Consider the following 20,116-nt stretch of genomic DNA (forward strand, 5'->3'; position numbering starts at 1 on the left):
CGATCGTGCTGACTGTGCGGACATTTTCCTAAAAAACCCCTACAGTTTCACGTAATATAACCCGCAGTCCATGGCGCACTTCCGGAATACGTTTTCCTATTCCGAAAGCATAGTTTGTTTCTAGTAGATTCAGAATATGTTTTCTCTTTCAGAAAGCGTAAAATACCTCTGTTAGATTCACAATACGTTTTCTTCTTTTGAAAACATAGTTTCTTCGGTTAGATCCAAAATGCGCTTTCATCTATTTACAGTTTTGCCACTAGTCTTGTTTAGGCCAGAAAATCTTTGTTTTAACTCCGATTTGACCCGTTCAACTTGCGTTAGGTTCAGAATTCCATAATCTACATGTTAATACTACTGTTAAATATATTTTCAACTTTTGAAATTTGAGGTTAGATTTAATCTATTATTTTATTAAAGGAAATCTTGTTTAATTCATAACTTTTTTGTTGTAGCTCCGATTAGAGTGCTTTTCACGTCTGTGTGTTCATAGCGAGACATTGATTCATTTTACAAACTTTTCATCTTGATTTTATGTTTAGTGTACTATTCTAATTTATATCTATTGTTTGCTTCATGTATGATTGCATTGATGCTTGTGTGGTGCTTTATGATCATGTTCAGTCGGTGAGCTTTGCGTTGGTGATATAAAAGAAGTTGGTGATCTAGAAGAAGTCCTTTAGAGGTTACAATTCAATAGAAGAAGGATTTGAGTTTAAGGCAAGTATAGCATGGGATCTTTCTTATTGTCCTATACACCTTTAATCATTTAATTCATGCTGCATGTGTCTACCTTGACTACCACTAAGGATATCCTAGTCTTTTGTACTTGTACCTTGATACCTTTTGGTTATTGGATTAGGTAGCTTTGCTAGTGCTCAACTACAACCATGATCTTATAACTTGACTAATGGAATATGCAATAAACAATAAAAGATGCTTTTTAGCAGCATGGAATCAAGGGGGCTAGAGCATTGGGTTATTTTATGGTGCTCTAGATTCCTCACCCTAAGGACTTATCTGTAAGTGATCATCCGAAACTTACAGTACAGCTATGAGGGCTACATGGCTCTAGCTTTAGCTCAGTATGAGGACCTTTTCTAACTTGTTAGTGGTTACCTTTATCGGCGTAAGAATGGCTCGACGAATCGGGTATAGAGCGGCCTTTGTCCCCTTGTGTATAGGTTGCGCGTCATTGTGCCATCGGGAAGGGGGGCTCTATATCTGTTTGTCGAGTGAATCTAATGGCCCTAACTTGTTTGACGAACCTTTGAAATGCTTCATAGTGAACCCTGTCGACCTTCCTTGGTAATGGGTTAAGAGGCTGATCACCTCAGACGAAAGGATAAATCACGACTCACAGTGAAAGTGTACAACCTCTGCAGAGTGTAAAACTGGTATATTAGCCGTGCTCACGGTCACGAGCGGCCTTGGTCCCTTACGGAATAGATGATGAACACTAATGATACTGTTGATAAAGATACTCATTAATAGTTAATTGTTTATGCTATTCATTATTGATGTTTACCTGATCATGTGTTTATATGGGCTTATGATAAACTTGTTGCTACTCCTATACTAAAATTGTGACAATTAAAAGCTAATTGCAGTTAAACCAGTGTCAGCCTTTTGAGCATCATGAACCCCATGTTATATTTGTTAAGTACCACATGTACTTACACTTGCTTTACTTTTTAAATCTTTGGTTAAAAATCCCGGATGGGTACAATATTGCTAGAGTTTAGAGGAATTAGGCTTGTGATCAACTAGTCAGTTGTCCCTGTGCAATTGGAGTATTGACCCAAAGATCGGAGTTGTCTTTTCGCTGTTTGCTGTTTAAGGTTATATCCTTTATACTAAGTACATTATATATTGAGCATTGTCTTTCGATATTACCCTTATTTGTAACTATATGTGAGATTTGACTTTCTGGGCTCACATATGGTGTGTATCTGGTTTTGTTTTTAAAACCGGGTGCTACAGATGGGGCCCGTCTTTAACACCCTAAAATTTGCTTCTCTTGAAATAGAGCTAAAATGATTTAATTATGAATTTTTGTGCACATAAAATATAGGAAAAAGAATATTTTTCATTTTATTAAATTTCATCATAAGGTTTAGCAACAATGTTTGAGCATACATGCCTTTGCATTTGGTTTAATGACATCAGTGGTTAAATCAAAAATTCAAAATGAATTCAAAACCTATTTGAAAAAAAGTATTAGGAAAAACAATTTGGAAAAAGAAAGGAGTAAACCCTCTCCTCATTTGGCCCAGCCGGCCTGCTCCCTCATCCCACGGCCCATGTTTTTTCCCTTCTTCGCGTTGCCCAGCTGGCCAGCCAAGTGTTTCCCTCCTTTTCCCACTTGGCACCAGCCTAGTCTTCCTTCACTTCCTCTCACTCGCGTGGCCCACACCAGGATGGGCTAGCACTGGGCCGCTCTTTTCTATCTCTCTCAATCACCGACCGGTGGGCCCTAGCTGTCAGTCGTCCCTTACCTCCAACCACGTCGGACTCTACCACCGCCGACTCCGCCTCCGCCCCGTCTCCTCGCTTTGGCTTGCGCAGTGTGTAAAACTAGTGTGGGCTCACAGTGAAAGTGTACATGACTCACAGTGAAAGTGTACAACCTCTACAGAGTGTAAAACTGGTATATCAGTCGTGCTCACGGTCACGAGTGGACTTGGAACATTTATGAAATAGATGATTATTAATGGTTAATGATGATGAAAACTGATGATAAAGATGCTCACTAATGATTACTATTTATGCTATTCATTATTTATGTTAACCGGATCATGTGTTTATATGGGCTTTGTGAATAAAGTTGTTGTCACCCTATTGCTAAAATCATGACTCATTAAAAGCTAACCGCAGTTAACCAGTTTTAGCCTTTTGAGCCTCATAAACCCCATGTTATATTTGTTGAGTACGACATATAGTTATGCTTGCTTTACTTTTTAAATCTTTGGAAAAATCCTGGATGGGTACCAGATTGCTAGTCTCGAGGAGTTAGGCTTGTGATCAACCAGTCAGCTGTCCCTGTGAATTGGAGTCTTCACCCGAAGATCGGAGTTATCTTTTCACTGTTTGTTGTCTAAGGTTATATCATTAATACTAAGTACGTTATATATTTAGCATTATCTTTTGATATTACCCTTATTTATAGCTATATGTGAGATTTGACTTTCTAGACTCATATATGGTGCGTATCTGGTTTTGTTCTTAAAACCGGATCCTACACCGTCCGTTGCGCAGGTGTGGGAGCCAAGTCTAGACGGGACGGACGCCTGTGGCTGAGAATTTCCGCATGTATAAAGGCGGTTAGTAAAATGTGTTGTGTTTGGAAATTATAGGAGATGTGATGAGGAACACTTGTCTCTGTAATTCTAATTTATCTTTTTGGAGGAAAGTAAGAGAGCTTAAGAAGTTGACGTATTACAGGGACATGCCTCAGCGCAGCTTAAGAGGTCGTCATATCACAGGGACATGCCTCTTAGTTAGTACTAGTAAGATTATATGCAAATTATAGTATAAAACTCGCATCAATAGATTTGTATTCAAAGTGATGCTGAGATGATATTGTTTTTATAGCAATTGACCACATGCCATAATTCAAATTGAGGGTCAACATCTACTTTATGTTACTTTTTCTCTTGTAAAAAAAGATTATCAATTAATTTCCAGACAGAGGGAGTAGATTTTAGCATTCAAATTGATTATTTCACAACCCGGCTCTAGTACTCACAGCATTCGTGTATGGCACGCGCACTAGTAGAGAACAGACCTTTGATCCTCGTTTAAAATTGGCTCTAGTCCTTGAATTTTTTGTCCCCAGGGCTAGAAATACCTTTAGTCCTGGTTGGTGGCTCCAACCGGGACTAAAGGTCCCTGCCCAACGGCTACTGCGCCAGACAGAGGTGGCAGGGACCTTTAGTCCCGGTTGGAGCCACCAACCGGGACTAAAGGTATACTTTTACTCCCGGTTGGTGGCTCCAACCGGGAGTAAAGGTCTACTCCCGGGCCGTGGCTGCGCCCGGGGTTGGAAAGTTACCTTTAGTCCCGGTTGGATCTATTAACCGGGACTAAATGTTCTCCCTTTATAAATCGGCCGTCTCCTCCTTCCTCCCCGAGCCCGAGCTCAGCACATTTTGAAGCTCACTGCAGTAGTGTTCTTGCTTCCTTCCTCCCTCCATTGTTCCTCCATCCATTCTTCGATTCCTCCGTCGATTTCTTCGATTCCTCCGTCGATTCTTCAGTTGTAAAGGTTACCAATCTCATACTCTCATTTTTTACCATTTTCTTATGCCATTTTGTTCACTATATATATTTATGGTTCTTTATTGTGGTTTTTTTCATTTGTAAGCAATTTGAGCTCAAAATCACTTTAAGCTTGCATATTTACATGAAAGAAGGTTAAAGTATATATAAATATAAAGTTAGAAAATAGTTAGAAAATTATAGCAAATCCTTACTAGTTGAACTTGCAGACCGTGTTCAGGTCGGCGAGGATGTTCTCTACCGAGCGGTAACGGACGTCAAGGAGGAGCTTTGATTCTACGAGGGAGAGTGACAACGGTCGTGGAAGACCGTGTTCCCTTCCTCGTAGAATCGGAGCTCTTCCTTGACCAAGTACGGTGCTGTCCGATGGAGAAATGCTCGCCGAGCTGATCACGTAAGCAAGGTCAACTAGTACGGATGGTTATTTATTCACATGTCCCGATATCGTCGTAGTAGTCTGTCAATCACCGTACCTAAACGTAGTATATATAAATAAAAACTTAGAAAATAGTTAGAAAATTATAGAAAATCCGTACTAGTTGAACTTGCGGACCGTGTTCAGCTCGGCAAGCATGTTCTCTGTCGAGCGGTAACGGACATCAAGGAGGAGCTTTGATTCTACGAGGGAGAGCGACAACGGTCGTGGGAGACCGTGTTCCCTTCCTCGTAGAATCGGAGCTCTTCCTTGACCAAGTACGGTGCCGTCCGGTGGAGAAATGCTCGCCGAGATGATCACGTAAGCAAGGTCAACTAGTACGGATGGTTATTTATTCACACGTCCCGATATCGTCGTAGTAGTCTGTTATGTGTGTACATTCCCATTCTTCTATTAATTTGCGGAAATATCATATGAATTACTTACCTGCCGCAGTAAAAGACGAGAACACAATGACCATTAAAAATATCATTGTTTAGAGATCTAGATAATTTTATAGTTTGTTAATTTTATTTGTTTATAAAAGGAGAAATTTATAGTGTATTAAAAAATGAGTATAGAGAGTAGATGGCAACTGCTTCCGGGTCCTCGGCCTCTCATGGGTTTCCAAAGCGACTTAGGCCGGGCCTTCCTCTCATTCCATGCGGCAAGTGTCATGATGAGACGAAGATTGTGATGGAGTACCGAGTGAAGAAGGAGGGTCCCAACAAGGATCGTATCTTCTACAAGTGTCCGGATCGCAATGTGAGTTATTTTATCGTATTTAATGATTATGGTTAGTTTATACCTATTTTCATAATGGTTGTGATTAAAGTTCTAATTTTTTGTTTTAATTTCAGTGGGATGGCAGTGGACGATGTTCAGGCTTCTACTGGGAGAAAGAGTATGTTGAACTCGTGCAAAAATATCTTGCACAACAGGCAGATACGGCGGCTAATGAGGCAGTGATCCAGCCGAAGAAGCCCAAAGATGTTGCACAATCGGGGGATCTGTCTGTTTTAGTTGAGATTGGTCGCGAAATCCTTGTGCTCCTGAAATGTATTTTAGCTTTAGTTCTTTTAGTGGTAGTTGGGATTGTCTACATTGTAGCGATGCTTTCATAAATTTGTATCTTTTGTGGTGGCACGCATGTTGTATAAATAATTAATTATGATCTAGGTTTTAATATGATATTTATGTCATGTAATGCAGATGAGCCGTCATTGGATGTATAATGCTGATCGCCGCTCACAAGAGTTCATTGACGGCGTGCATTCTTTGTTACGTGCGGCCGAGGCAAACAAACGCAACGGTTTCATGTGCTGCCCATGTGCCATATGTAAGAATACAATGGAATATCCTTGCTCAAGGACTCTTCATTCACACTTGTTCAAGTCGGGTTTCATGCCAAACTATATTTGTTGGACAAAGCACGGAGAAACCGGTGTTGTAATGGAAGAAGGTGAAGAAGAACAATGGGACGACAATGATATTATTCCTGATGGTGCGTGCTTCAATGATACTGCAATGGGAGAAGCTGAAGAAGAGGTAGCCGCAGAAGATGAGCCGGCTGATGATCTTTGTCAAGTCATTCGTGATGCACAAAGAGAATGTGAAAGTGAAAAGGAGAAGATCAAGTTCGAGCGGATGCTAAAAGATCACAAGAAATTGTTGTACCCAACTTGTGATGCAGGGCAGAAAAAGTTGGGAACCACACTAGAATTGCTGCAATGGAAGGCAAAGAATGGTGTATCTGACAAGGGATTTGGAGAGTTACTAAAAATCCAAAAGAAGATGCTTCCGAAGTACAATGAATTGCCCGCCACTACCTACGAAGCAAAACAAGTTGTCTGTCCTATGGGGCTAGAAATAGAGAAGATACATGCATGTCCTAATGACTGCATCCTATACCGTGGCAAAGAGTACGAGAAATTGGATGCATGCCCGGTATGCCATGCGTCGCGGTATAAGATCAGGCGAGATGACCCTGGTGATGTTGAGGGCGAACGTCCGCGTAAGAAAATCCCTGCCAAGGTTATGTGGTATGCTCCTATAATACCACGCTTGAAACGTCTGTTCAGAAACAAAGAACATGCAAAATTGTTATGATGGCACAAAAAAGATCGTAAGGTAGACAATATGTTGAGACACCCTACTGATGGGTCCCAGTGGAGAGCAATCGACAGAGAATTCCCGAAGTTTGCAAATGACGCAAGAAACTTAAGGTTTGCTTTAAGTACAGATGGTATCAATCCTTTTGGAGAGCAGAACAGTAGTCATAGCACTTGGCCTGTTACTCTAAGTATCTACAACATTCCTCCTTGGTTATGCATGAAGCGGAAGTTCATTATGATGCCTGTGCTCATCCAAGGCCCGAAGCAACCTGGCAATGACATCGATGTGTACCTGAGACCACTTATTGACGAACTTCTCATTTTGTGGAATAAAGAAGGTGTACGTGTGTGGGATGAGTACAAACAGGAACACTTTGATCTGCGAGCATTGTTGTTCGTAACAATCAATGATTGGCCTGCTCTAAGTAATCTTTCAGGACAGTCAAACAAGGGATATAATGCATGCACACACTGCTTCGGTGATATTAGAGGTGTATTCTTGAAAAATTGTCGAAAGGTCGTGTACCTTGGCCATCGTCGATTTCTTCCTGCAAATCACCCCGTAAGAAAGAAAGGCAAGCATTTTAAAGGGAAGGCAGACCACCTGACCAAGCCTCGCAACCGAACCGGTGAGGATGTACTCGATATGGTCAATGATGTGAAAGTCGTCTTTGGAAAAGGACATGGAAGCCAACCTATTCCGAAAGACGCTAACGGTCATGCACCCATGTGGAAGAAAAAGTCCATATTTTGGGACCTACCCTATTGGCAAGTCCTGGAGGTCCGTAGCTCGATCGACGTGATGCACCTGACGAAGAATCTTTGTGTGAACCTGCTAGGCTTTATGGGCGTGTATGGAAAGCCTAAGGACACATTTGAAGCACGACAGGACCTGCGTTGTTTGAGAGAAAGAGACAACCTGCATCCAGAGAAGACAGATGATGGACGCCATTACTTACGTCGTGCTAGCTACACTCTAAGCAAAGAGGAGAAGGAAATCATGTTTGAATGCTTAAACAACATCAAGGTACCATCTGGATTCTCCTCGAATATAAAGGGTATTATAAATGTGCCAGAGAAGAAATTCTGTAACTTAAAGTCCCATGACTGTCATGTTCTCATGACGCAATTACTTCCAGTTGCATTAAGAGGAATTCTACCTCCAAATGTACGTCTAGCCACCGTGAAGCTATGTGCATTCCTCAATGCAATTTCTCAGAAGGCAATTGATCCAACTGATCTAGCTAAACTACAGAATGATGTGGTTCAATGTCTCGTCAGCTTTGAGTTAGTGTTCCCTCCTTCCTTCTTTGATATTATGACACACCTCCTAGTTCACCTAGTCAAGGAGATTTTCACTCTCGGTCCTGTGTTCCTACACAACATGTTCCCCTTAGAGAGATTCATGGGAGTCCTAAAGAAATATGTTCACAACCGTGCTCGCCTAGAAGGAAGCATCACCAAGGGCTATGGAACAGAAGAGGTCATTGAGTTCTGTGTTGACTTTATTCCCGACCTTGACTCGATTGGTGTTCCTGAATCGAGACATGAGGGGAGACTAAGCGGAAAGGGGACACTAGGGAGGAAAACATATATTGGTACGGATGATGATTATTTCAATAAAGCGCACTACACAGTTCTACAGAACTCCTCTTTGGTAGATCCGTATATTGAGACACACAAGGATCTCTTACGATCCGAGTTTCCAGGGAAGACTGAAGCTTGGATTACGCATAAGCACATGGAAACTTTCGGCGGTTGGTTGCGAAAAAAATGTCAAGGTGATGAGAGCATCCATGAGCAACTGTATTTATTGGCTATGCAACCATCATGGCATATCGTCACATACAAAGGGTACGAGATAAATGGGAACATATTCTATACAGTAGCCCAAGATAAAAGGAGTACCAACCAAAACAGTGGTGTCCGCATAGATGCCACAGACCCGAATGGGAATAAGCAGACATATTATGGACGCATAGATGAAATATGGGAACTAGAATATGCACCTACTTTGAAGATCCCATTGTTCAAGTGCCAATGGGTCAAGGTGACCGGAGGCGGGGTAACAGTAGACAACGAGTATGGAATGACAACAGTAGACCTTAGTAATATTGGGTACAAAGACGAACCATTCGTCCTTGCTAAGGATGTGAATTAGGTGTTCTATGTCAATGATATGTCTACCAAACCAAAAAGAGGGAAAAACGATAATGACTCAACCAAAGAGCCAAAGCGCCACATAGTTCTTTCAGGGAAAAGAGTCATCGTGGGAATTGAGGACAAGTCGGACATGTCAGAAGAATATGAAAAGGATGACCGAATTCCGCTCTTCAAAGTGAACAAAGACCCTAGCATCTTGGTAAATGATGAGGACACTCCATGGTTACGAAGCGATCATAACCAAGGGACATACGTAAAGAAGAAGTTCACTGCTGTGCCCACTTGATGATATAGTGATTTAATATAGTGTGTGTTTGAGATATTATGTAATAATTGTGAATTCAGATGTTTATTATGTCATGTTTCAAATTAAATCAATGTTTGATTTGGTGGGATTTCTCTCTCAAAAAGGTAAATTAGGATACTGAGTGATGAAAAATTAAAATATTAACGTTAAAATGATGTGAAAACAAATTTCCTGTCCAAAACCAATAGTTTTAATAATTTTAATTAAACACTACATTTTTGCATTAACGAAATAATAAATATTAGTTACATTATGTTTTATAATTCTAACAAAAAATAAAAAGTTAGGTTATAGATTTTTCCTATGTGCAATAAACAAAAAGAAAATTCATATTTTTAACAAAATAATTTTATGCCTTTTATTTAATTTACTATGTATTTAACAAAAACTATTGCATTTCTATTGTATTTAACAAGACTATTGCTTAAAACAGGCGGGAAACGAAACTGCAGGCCACCTTTACTCCCGGGTGGGAAGCCCACCCGGGAGTAAAGGTGGGCTGCAGTTTCGTGGCCCGCCAAAAAAATCCTTTACTCCCGGTGCGTGTTACCAACCGGGAGTAAAGGTATACCTTTACTCCCGGTTGGTAACACGCATTAGGAGTAAAGGTACCTTTACTCCCGGTTGGTAATACGCACCGGGAGTAAAGGGTTTTTACTCCCGGTTGGTGGCTGGCACCGGGAGTAATTCTCTCTGGTATATAACCTCCAGCGCCTGGCGCAGATCGATCCGCTCGTCTTCTTCCTCGTCGAACACCGCCGCCCTCTTCTTCCTCGCGCCGCGTCCGTTCGTCTTCCGTGCCCGGCGCCGCCCTCTTCTTCCTCGTGCGGCCTCCTCTGCGCCCGAGGTCCTCCACCGCGCCCTCTTCCTCCACCGCGCCCTCCTCCGCGCCCGAGGTCCTCCACCGCGCGTTGCCCCACCGCGCCCGAGGCCCTCCACACTGCCAAGCTCGATCGAGGTGATATATTCGTCGATCTCTTTGTACATTCATCCGAGCCCTCCATTGCCGAGTTATAGATCACGTCGAAAACTACAACTTTGGTGTAAGCCATGTCAACGCTCGAGGTCGATTGAAAATTCCAAATTTTGAATCACAAAATCTAGGAACTAAAAATGAATATTTGGAACTCTAAATGATTTTAAATAAAAAACATATCTTAACGCAAGTTTTGAATATTTGGATATTATATGGACAAATTAGCAAGTTTAATTAGAGTGTCAAAAACTGCATTTTATGGTACAAAAATACATTTTAAGATTACTGGGACCTGAACTCATGACAAGTTTAATTAAGGACCACCAATGAAATTACTTTAGAAATTAATTAGATCGATGTAAATCCATGGCTTGTATAATAAACACGCTATATATTATTTGTAAATCCTGGTCAAATAGGAACTCAATTTTGATACCCAATTTGTAAACTAGGCGTTTTTTAGTTTATCAAAAATATCACATGTGATGATGTTAGCAGTTTTGGTTGGACTTGCATGCATGGCTACAGACAAATACTTACATTTCATAATGACTTATACTTACATTATTAACATAGAATTTTCTCATATGATTAATGACTACATGGTTCACATGGTACATAGGATCACAACATCACGCACCGACACCGCCCCAGCCCGCCTCACGTCGTCGTCGTCGTCAGCACGCCGGCCCGCCTCACGTCATCGTCATCAGCACACCGCCCACCGCGCCGACACGTATATATACGTCATTTGTATTCATATGCATTTCGTCCATGCGTTTCTATGTATACGGCGGAGCACCGCCGCCCTCGTTCACCCATGTGTACAGACATATATACGGCGGAGTGGAGCATCGCCACTCTTGTCACACCGCCCTATCTTGTGCCCTAATTCGCCCTAGTACCGACGTAGTTCGTCCTAGTGTGGCGAATTGCGTCCGTGACCGAGGGGCAAGATTTAATAATGCATATTGTTCGTAGATTTTATGCATGTAATAAGCAAAGATTTGACGTACTATATATTGGTTTTGTTTTTTGAAGCTAGATGGCCGACCCGAGAAATATGGATGAGGAGGAGTTGATGATGAATTTGATCAACACTGGCACTCAAGTTGCCGGCGATGATGGTGCTAAAAATATTGTGCAAGAGGATGCAGATGACGGGAGTCAGTACTTAGCTCTTGAACAAAATGAGCAACAACATATTGGCCAAGAATATATTTTTTATTATTAGCTATATATATTATAATATGTCTTATGTGTGCTCATGACATTAAAAATAATGTTTATGTTTTGTAGCCCTCTGGATCGACATCAACAACTACAACGAAGAGTAAAAATGTTCGAGGTCCCAAAAAGCCATTGGAGGGTCGCTTCATCATCTCAGAGTTCAATGTGGATACAGGAGAACCAGGGGGGGGGGGCCGAATAAAATGAAATTTGTGCACCACTGTGGTTACCTTGTACGGGACCGGCTCCCGATTAGTACCCGTGAATGGAAGAAGAAGACCAATGCTCCTCATATCAGTTTTGTCTCCGATCGTGATAAGGCGTTAATTTGGAATGATGTCTTGGTACATTTCACGCTCCAAACAGATGGTTATGATGATATAATAGATGGTGATGAATTGAAGGAGCGAGTTAGGGATTGGGCAATGAAGAAGATGGCCACCCAGTTTCAGACTTGGAAGAAACACCTATACACGACGTATGTCAAGAAGAACATAGCACCAGATTTTACTGTCCCAGGCCCGATCTCAAAGCAGAGGCCCTATTGGGATGAGTTTGTACAGTACAAGACTTCGGAAGAGGGTGTGAGTCGGGTGATAAAGAACCAATGTAATGCCCAACAGAAGACATACCACCATACCTTGGGATCAGGTGGCTACCCGACTGCCATTAAGAAGTGGAACAAAATGGAAGCAGACCTTCTTGCCAAGGGTATCTGACCAGAATCACTCGAGTGGGGAGAACGTGCAAAGAATTGGTTTTTTGCTCATGGGGGAACACTAGACCAGGAGACAGGGAAGTGCGTTTATGGCGCAAGACTGCAAGAAGCAGCAGAAAGATTGTTTTATGCTCAGAGAGCTACTGCTAGTGGTGCGTTCAGGCCCAACAGAGAGAAGGATGAGCTGACATACGCCATCGGGACTATTGAACATGGTGGCCGAACTAGAGGCAAAGGAAGTGTCTCGTGGGAGCATGGATTCCCTCAGGACAGACCTTCCTACAGAAGTCGCCAGAGAAAGAAGGAAGAAGAGGCACAGCGGCTCCAGAGGTTGGAGGAAGTGGTGCGTGAAGCACAGGAGCGGGAAAAAAACCTTGAAGCGAGAATGCAGGAGGAAATCAGAAGGCAAGTGCAAATAGCAGTGAGTGCAAGCAAGCAGGCATCAGAGCCAGGAATCAACATTAGCCAATCTGTTCAGTTGAAAAGCAGCTGCGCTTCCACGAAGATACCAAATCAAGGGGACACAGGACTGCACTTCCCTGTGGATGACGTCACTGAACCTTGTACAACGTGTGAGCTACACATTCCGAAGGAGAATTCCACAATCAAGGTGGCTATCGGTCTTGTTAATCCTATCGACCGAACCCAGACACCAAGGATTCATGGGAATATAATCCAAGAAGGATATGCTACCATCTCAGTAGATAAAGCTGAAAAAGGTTTTAGTGATTTGCCTCTTGACATTCCTGGAGGTGATGGCGAGAAGACTCTAGGAGAAGCGGAGAAGACATTCATTCTATGGCGCAAGCGCTACATCATCATTCCAGGGATGTCGGCTCCACCTCCTCCTGAACTACCTCACCATAGGTACGTGCGGATGAAAACACTACATCATTAATTTGTATTGGCTTAAATAATTAACAATCTGCTCATAATAATATGTCATTCCTTTTTTTGTAGCAGATCCTCCCCCAACCTAAATCCAATTGTTCAATCGCTAGATCATCATAGTGCTCTGTACGATGACATTGTGTTGGAAGACGAGGCTGCATCCACACCATCTCCAAGGAGGTCTCCAACGCCGCAGCCGCCACCTCCAAGGAGGTCTCCAACGCCGCTGCCAACACCTCCAAGGAGGTCTCCAACGCCTCCCCCGCCCCCGCCTACCAAGAAGCCTAGCAAGAGGCCAGCCCCTCAAACGAAGAACCAGTCCCCGCCTGCAAAGAAAGCCACCGTGAAACCAAGGGCTATTCCCAAAATAATATCTGAAGAGAAGGAAGAAGGAACTGATGCATATAAAAAAGACATGTCTAGATTCTATGACAAACTTAAAATGAATCAAGAAGCAAGGAGAAACCCGGAGAAACCGTACTTCTTCGTAGCTCCGGATATTCTAAGAAAAAAGGTGACTTCTTACCAGCAACAACAGCGGGAACCTCGTAAGCCGTCCAAATCAACGTTATCAGACTATGACCGCACTCTCACCAAGTCAATTGAGGCGGCACAGAAAAAGAAGCGGGCAGGGAAAGGAGTTGCCCAACTCGGACAACAAGCGCACCAATCAATCCCCCCGCTAGTTGTTGGTAATGAATATGGTTCGAATTTAGGATTAATGCATCAGACAAACATACCTCCGGATGTCGATTTGGATCACCTTGGTGAATTTCTTGATGAGACTGGTCTCGACCTTTACCAGATGTTTGGTGATGGAAACATTGAGAGTGCGGCGGAGGTTGATATTTGGAAGAAAAAATTTGTACTAGGCCAGAGTCTATACAACCCTCAAGCCTTATCTGATCTGGGGACGCAAATGTACCTGCTAAACAAGTGGTACATGCAGGCGTCTACCAGTGGAGACTTCTGCGTTGGTGTCAGAATTAGAGACGAACATTGGTTCCGTGGCGATGATGTTATGTATGTTGACTTTGCAGAATTTCATCAACTATGCCACCTAACCTCTCTGGACAAAGTTATCATTAGCTGCTATTGCCTATAAGTAATAATTCTTTCGATCTATTATTAAACTCATCATATGTGTGTATATGCATATAAATTATCCTAACAAGTACTATATATATGCAGATTTACAATGACAGAGCTCAGAAAGGAAGGCTGCAATGAAATTGGTTTTGTTGATCCCCATATAGTATTCAAAGACCCAATTACTCCAAAGACTAATTGGAAGTCTGAGTCAGAGAGTAACATCATGAACTTCTTAGTGAACCAACGCCACAAGAAGGATATACTCTTTCTCTATAACTTCAAGTGAGTGTTAATCATGTCGATCATAGCCTTAATGGCTCATATGTTGATTCTAGTTAATTAATGAGTGTTATGCGTTATATCCTATAAACACATGCAGCAATCACTGGATATTGATGGACATCGATCTGGTGAAAAGTCACTTGATAATCTATGACTCGATGAGAAAACCACAACAAGACTACCAAGATATGATAGATATTATCTAGAGGTAATTTCGGGATCTCTAGCAACTATATATACACACAAACATGATGATTAACTATATCTGATGACGTGGCAAATTTTTTATTGGGCAGTGTTTGGAAAACCTTTATTGAGAAGCAACACATGGAAAAATGCAAAGCGCCACTGAATGTAATCCCTTTGAAAGTAAGTCCACTGAATCGCATCATCTTTATTAATTAAACATATAGCTTTCACCGGATCACCAGATTGGATGACAAATCTTTTTCTCGTAAAGTGGTGTCTGAGGTAGGAACAGGGGAACAACTACTGTGGTTACTATGTTTGCAAGTTTATCAAGGTGCTCTCCCAAAGAACTCCTACAGAGAGACTCAAAGTACGTTAAAAATATACTATATATTCATTTAATTATTATTATTGATTGTGTTACTATGTCTTTATATATATATATATATGTACATATATTAATTTATTTTCCTTTAATTCAAACCTGTAGACTCGATGATTGGAGATAAAGGTCATACGGTAAGACCAAATCAAAGCAATTCAAGAGTCTATAGCCGGATTTTTTAATGAGCAGGTCATCGATTCCAAGGGTGAGTTCTACTTCGACCCAACACTGCCATTGAAGCCAAGCTAGAGGATGAGAGGAAACTTGTTATGTCACAACAACTATAATGCAATCTTTTGTAATATATGCACATGAAATAATATAATGTAAAATACACATATGCATGCATGCATGTAAATATATATATGATGCATGCATGCATATATATATATATATATATATATATATTTCTATGCTTGAATTGTGTGATTTAATACGTTCATTGTGCTTGAACCGAAACATACTATATGCGCGTATAAATGTATAATTAGCAGCGTACAATACGACTTCGAAAACCTATTTTGAAAAGAAAACAAAAAAATGAAAAGAAAAGAAAAAAGAAAAAAACCTTTAGTCCCGGTTCGTATTACCAACCGGGACTAAAGGTGCCGGCCATCGTGGCATGTCAGGAGGCACCTTTAGTCCCGGTTGGTGTTACCCACCGGGACTAAAGGTCCTCCTTTAGTCCCGGTTCCTGACCCGGGACTAAAGGACCCCCCCTTTAGTCCCGGATGCTTGCTCCCGGGTGGGGAACCGGGACTAGAGGGGGTTCCCCACCGGGAGTAAAGCTCGGTTCTCTACCAGTGGCGGTTGCATGGATAAGTATTCTCATACTCCAGTAATCAGGAATCATGCACACATAGGGATGAAAATGGTACGGATATTTTCCGACTGTATTCGAAACCGAATCCATTTAGAGGGGTTGAGATCTGTCCGTATCCGAGTCCGGATATCCAACATCCGATACCGTATCCGTATCCGAATACTCAAATCACATATTTATGATGTCGATATCCAATCGTATCCTATCCGACATAGTTGACACTATCCGTATTCGAATCCGAATCCGGACAGAAATATGAAAATAAATGTAATATCGGTGATATCCGTCCGTATCCGATCCATTTTCATCCCTATGCACACATACATATTAGTAGCGAAGAAACACATTTACATATAAGGCCTGCTTGGCATAGTTTGCTGCAAGCATTTGACAGAAATGATGTTCTATGAAGGAAGAGTTACCAATTTCTTTTTTCAGGTGAACATCACAGCAACAGAGAAAGCTGAGTTCAGGACCTCAGTTCAGGCAAGCACGTCGGCACCAGTATTGCATCAGGTGAACATGTAAGTACCTAATCAGCTAGCCTGTATCTTCTTTGTTCAGTTGCAGTAAATAGCTCAGTACTGGTTCTCCCTTGGTGTCAATTCATCACCTGGATAAAGGCGTGAGTCCCTTGGTGTCAATACCTATGTGTTTATTCATCCATAGTTGTAGCAGTATTAGTTCTTGATGAGTTGGATCTTATCTCTAAAGAATATAAGAGATGTGTGTAGTTGCAGCATCACTTATTGCTGTGATGTACAAGGAAGGTCAGCTGTTGGCTTGTGTGAATTTATATCTTAGCAGTAATAGTTGCTGAGTTGTCGTGTGACCTAAAAAACACCGGCCAGGCATTTTCACTCCGGCTGGTTCAAACCTGAAAAATGTTTTATTCAGGATCAAACATCACTGCAGACCTTAGAAGTTCAGTGTGTCGGTGACATTGATATGGTGTAAGCAACTAGCCAGAGACTGATGATGTCTTCTGTTTTCTATTATTATGTTTTATGTCTTTAATAGCTAAAGGGAGGACGCAATTAGTTACTTGAATTTGTATGTTTGGTGTTTCCCTTAGATGCTTCTGCAATTTTGGAACCGAGTCTTGTGGTCTGACATGAATATTTCTCCCCCAAATTATTCAAATATATAATGAGAGTTTGTCCAATTCTTTCAATATAATGGCATGTTTCTCGGCCCCAACGGGGAAAATGGTATGCTTTACTGTTATAGTTACATTCGAACTGTCCAGATGCTAAATCAACTTATATCTATGCACATATTCATAGAACCTATAAATTTTCATTTTGTGTTCCTTATTTCTTACTCGCTCACTCACTAAGCATAGATATCATTGGAAACAACTTTGCTAGTTCTGAAAAACCCTGGAGTTGAAGTCTAAGTAAATGATCTAAAAAAGCATCATTAAAATTAAATAAATCACTGAATCTCGAAGGGATCAAAACACTGAATCACAGAATAGTTTGTACCATCATGCATACTGCTGTTGCATTTGTGTGGATTCACATGCATGTTTTCGTTGTTCCTTGAGGTTGTGAAAGTCCTAATGTGTAAGCCTTTTCAATAATGCCATTGTAATTCGAGGTTGACGGTGACATGGTTTCGAGTTTGACTGTGTTATTTTTAGGGCGCTTCGTTCACTCTTGATGTAAGTTAGACCCAAATTCTGTGACATGTCCATTTGTTGATGTAGTGAAAGTTAAAATCTGGGGGAAAAAGATATGGTCTCATGATGTAAGTTAGTCCATCCTGGGAGTTGTTGGTTTCTGTTTACTGGGTTGCAACATCTATGTTGGTTGCAATAAGAGGTTAATATTAGCATGCTGTCTCATCATTTTTTAAAAAAAAAATGTTCATATGTACTGATGGAGACTTGAAAAATTAGGTGCAGGCTATATCAGTTTGTTTCGAATTTTTATTTTTCCCTTGCTATGAAGCAATGCACAGGCCACTGACTTTTGGGTTTCCGAACATATTCTTCCTAGCTTTGTTTTGCATGATTTGTATTGCTTTGTTTTGTTCATTCTCTAATTAGTAATGTTTTTCTTCTATGCATGTTCAAATTACATGTTTCCACATAGTCACATTGCATCATGCAGTCCAACTATATCCAGAAATTTCTGATTTACGGCATCACTCCATTGTCACACTTGTCAAAGGTTGTGGTGATGCTGGCTATTGAGAAGGGCAGCCATGCTGCTGAGAAGGGACGCTGTCCACGGAGAGAGCTGTGGGCGATGAGGGAAAATTGGCAGAGAATGTGTGTGTTGTGTGTTACTCGATATTTTTCAGCTCCTCAGCACCCGAATGCTCGCTTCGGTCGAGAATCATGAAGCGAAGGGTTACCAAACAGGCTCCAATGTTATGTGTGATTATATTTTAAGGAATGAAACATGTGGAATGTGTGTTTATCTCTTGATTATAGCCAGATGCTTTCCTTTGTGTCTATCAAGTTCTAGCACATTGTTACGCTGGGAGAATTGGTGACCTTCTATATTGTTTTGTTGTCAGTGTTTTTTGTCATTCTGTTAGAATTTCTGAAATATGAATGACTCCCGTTATGTATAAGTGGAGGAAGATTTACTCATGGAAATCCAAAACAGGTATATAGAAGAAATTTGAAACAGAAGTGAATTTTATGAGAACAAAAATGAAAATTTTATGAGTATAAGGCAAAAAAAATCCTTCCTATGGATAGAAAAACACGTCGCTCATACGTATGTTACCGAGGTATCATTTTTTTTTTCTTGCAACACACGAATTTGAAATTATAGGGGTCAGAGCTTAAATTTCCTATATGGATAGGAAAACATGTCGCTTTCTTTATGTTTTCAAATCTTTGTTGGCAGTATTACCTATATGACAGACACTAATATTTACACATATATACTTTAGCCTGTGTACTGGATGGTATGGAGATGCGGCGAAACTTATTCGTAGATTTATTGGTGCACCAAAGAAATGGATATCGGAGATTTCTTCCTACTGATATAAAACATTATCTTAGGCGCATCACGGAAAGGTCTATAAAGTAGAGTTTGTAAGCCTGTGATGCCGCGCTCTCCATGACTGTTAATTTCGTAAACTTTGCTTTTTGGATTAACTGTAAATTTAACGTTGATATTTATTTTTACAGTATTGTTATCTTATCATGTGATCTGTGTGTTTTTAGTATAAATTGTTAGCTATCCCGTACCAACGCACGGGCACGCTACCTCATCCCTATCTAATCTTGAAAAGCATATCTATCCGTTACGAAACGTAAAGAAGATGGCAGTGGTGTAAATCTATGGTAAAATCAGAGAATCTACCTCATCCAAATCCTCAGGTGGTTTTTCAGGTTCTAGAAAGATCTGAGACGGAGGCCATTTACCTTGAATAACGTACCTTCATCATTTTCAAGTGTTACCCCTCCATGTGATGAAGTGCTTATCACCTTGAATGGTCCTTCCCATTTGGTCCGAAGTTTTCCATGCCCGAATAATTTAACCCTGAAATTAAAAAGTAATACCTTATCTCCGGGGATGAACTTATTTCTTTATCCTCTTGTCATGCTATCTTTTGGTCCTCTCCTTGTATATCTTGGCATTGTGATATGCTTTTTCACGCCATTTGTCAAGCTCAGAGAGTTGCATCTTTCTCTTGGTTCCTACGGTTTTAAAGTCCATGTTCCATCGCTTGATGGCCTAGTGAGCTTTAAATTCTAGCTCAACAGGTAGATGGTAGGTCATCCCGTAGATCAGTTGATATGGTGACATGTCCAATGGTGTTTTATAGGCCGTTCTATAAGCCCATAATGCATCGGGTTGTCGATCCTTCCATGCAGTCCCCATGTCATTGACCATCTTTTTATAGAATATTCATGATTTGTTTATTTGATGTTTCTACTTGGTCACTTGTCTGTGGGTGATATGGAGTAGCGACGTTGTGATGGATTCCATGCTTTGACACATAGTTTTGAAAGTTCTTATTGGTGAAGTGAGTGCCTCCATCACTAATCACCATCCTTGGAACTCTAAATCTTGGAAATATTGTTCTTCAAACATCTTCTTGGAGTTCTTTGCATCAGCAGCTCTGCGTGGCATGGCTTCAACACACTTGGAGACATAGTCAACTGCCACCAAGATGTATTCATAGTTCTTTGACTTTGGAAAAGGTCCCATGTAGTCGATTCTCCAGATATCGAAGAGCTCTATCTGGAGGTTGTTGGTGAGTGGCACGGCATCTCTTGA

The sequence above is a fragment of the Miscanthus floridulus genome, chromosome 10 (genome assembly GCF_019320115.1).
Source record: "Miscanthus floridulus cultivar M001 chromosome 10, ASM1932011v1, whole genome shotgun sequence".
Taxonomy (NCBI): Eukaryota; Viridiplantae; Streptophyta; class Magnoliopsida; order Poales; family Poaceae; genus Miscanthus; species Miscanthus floridulus.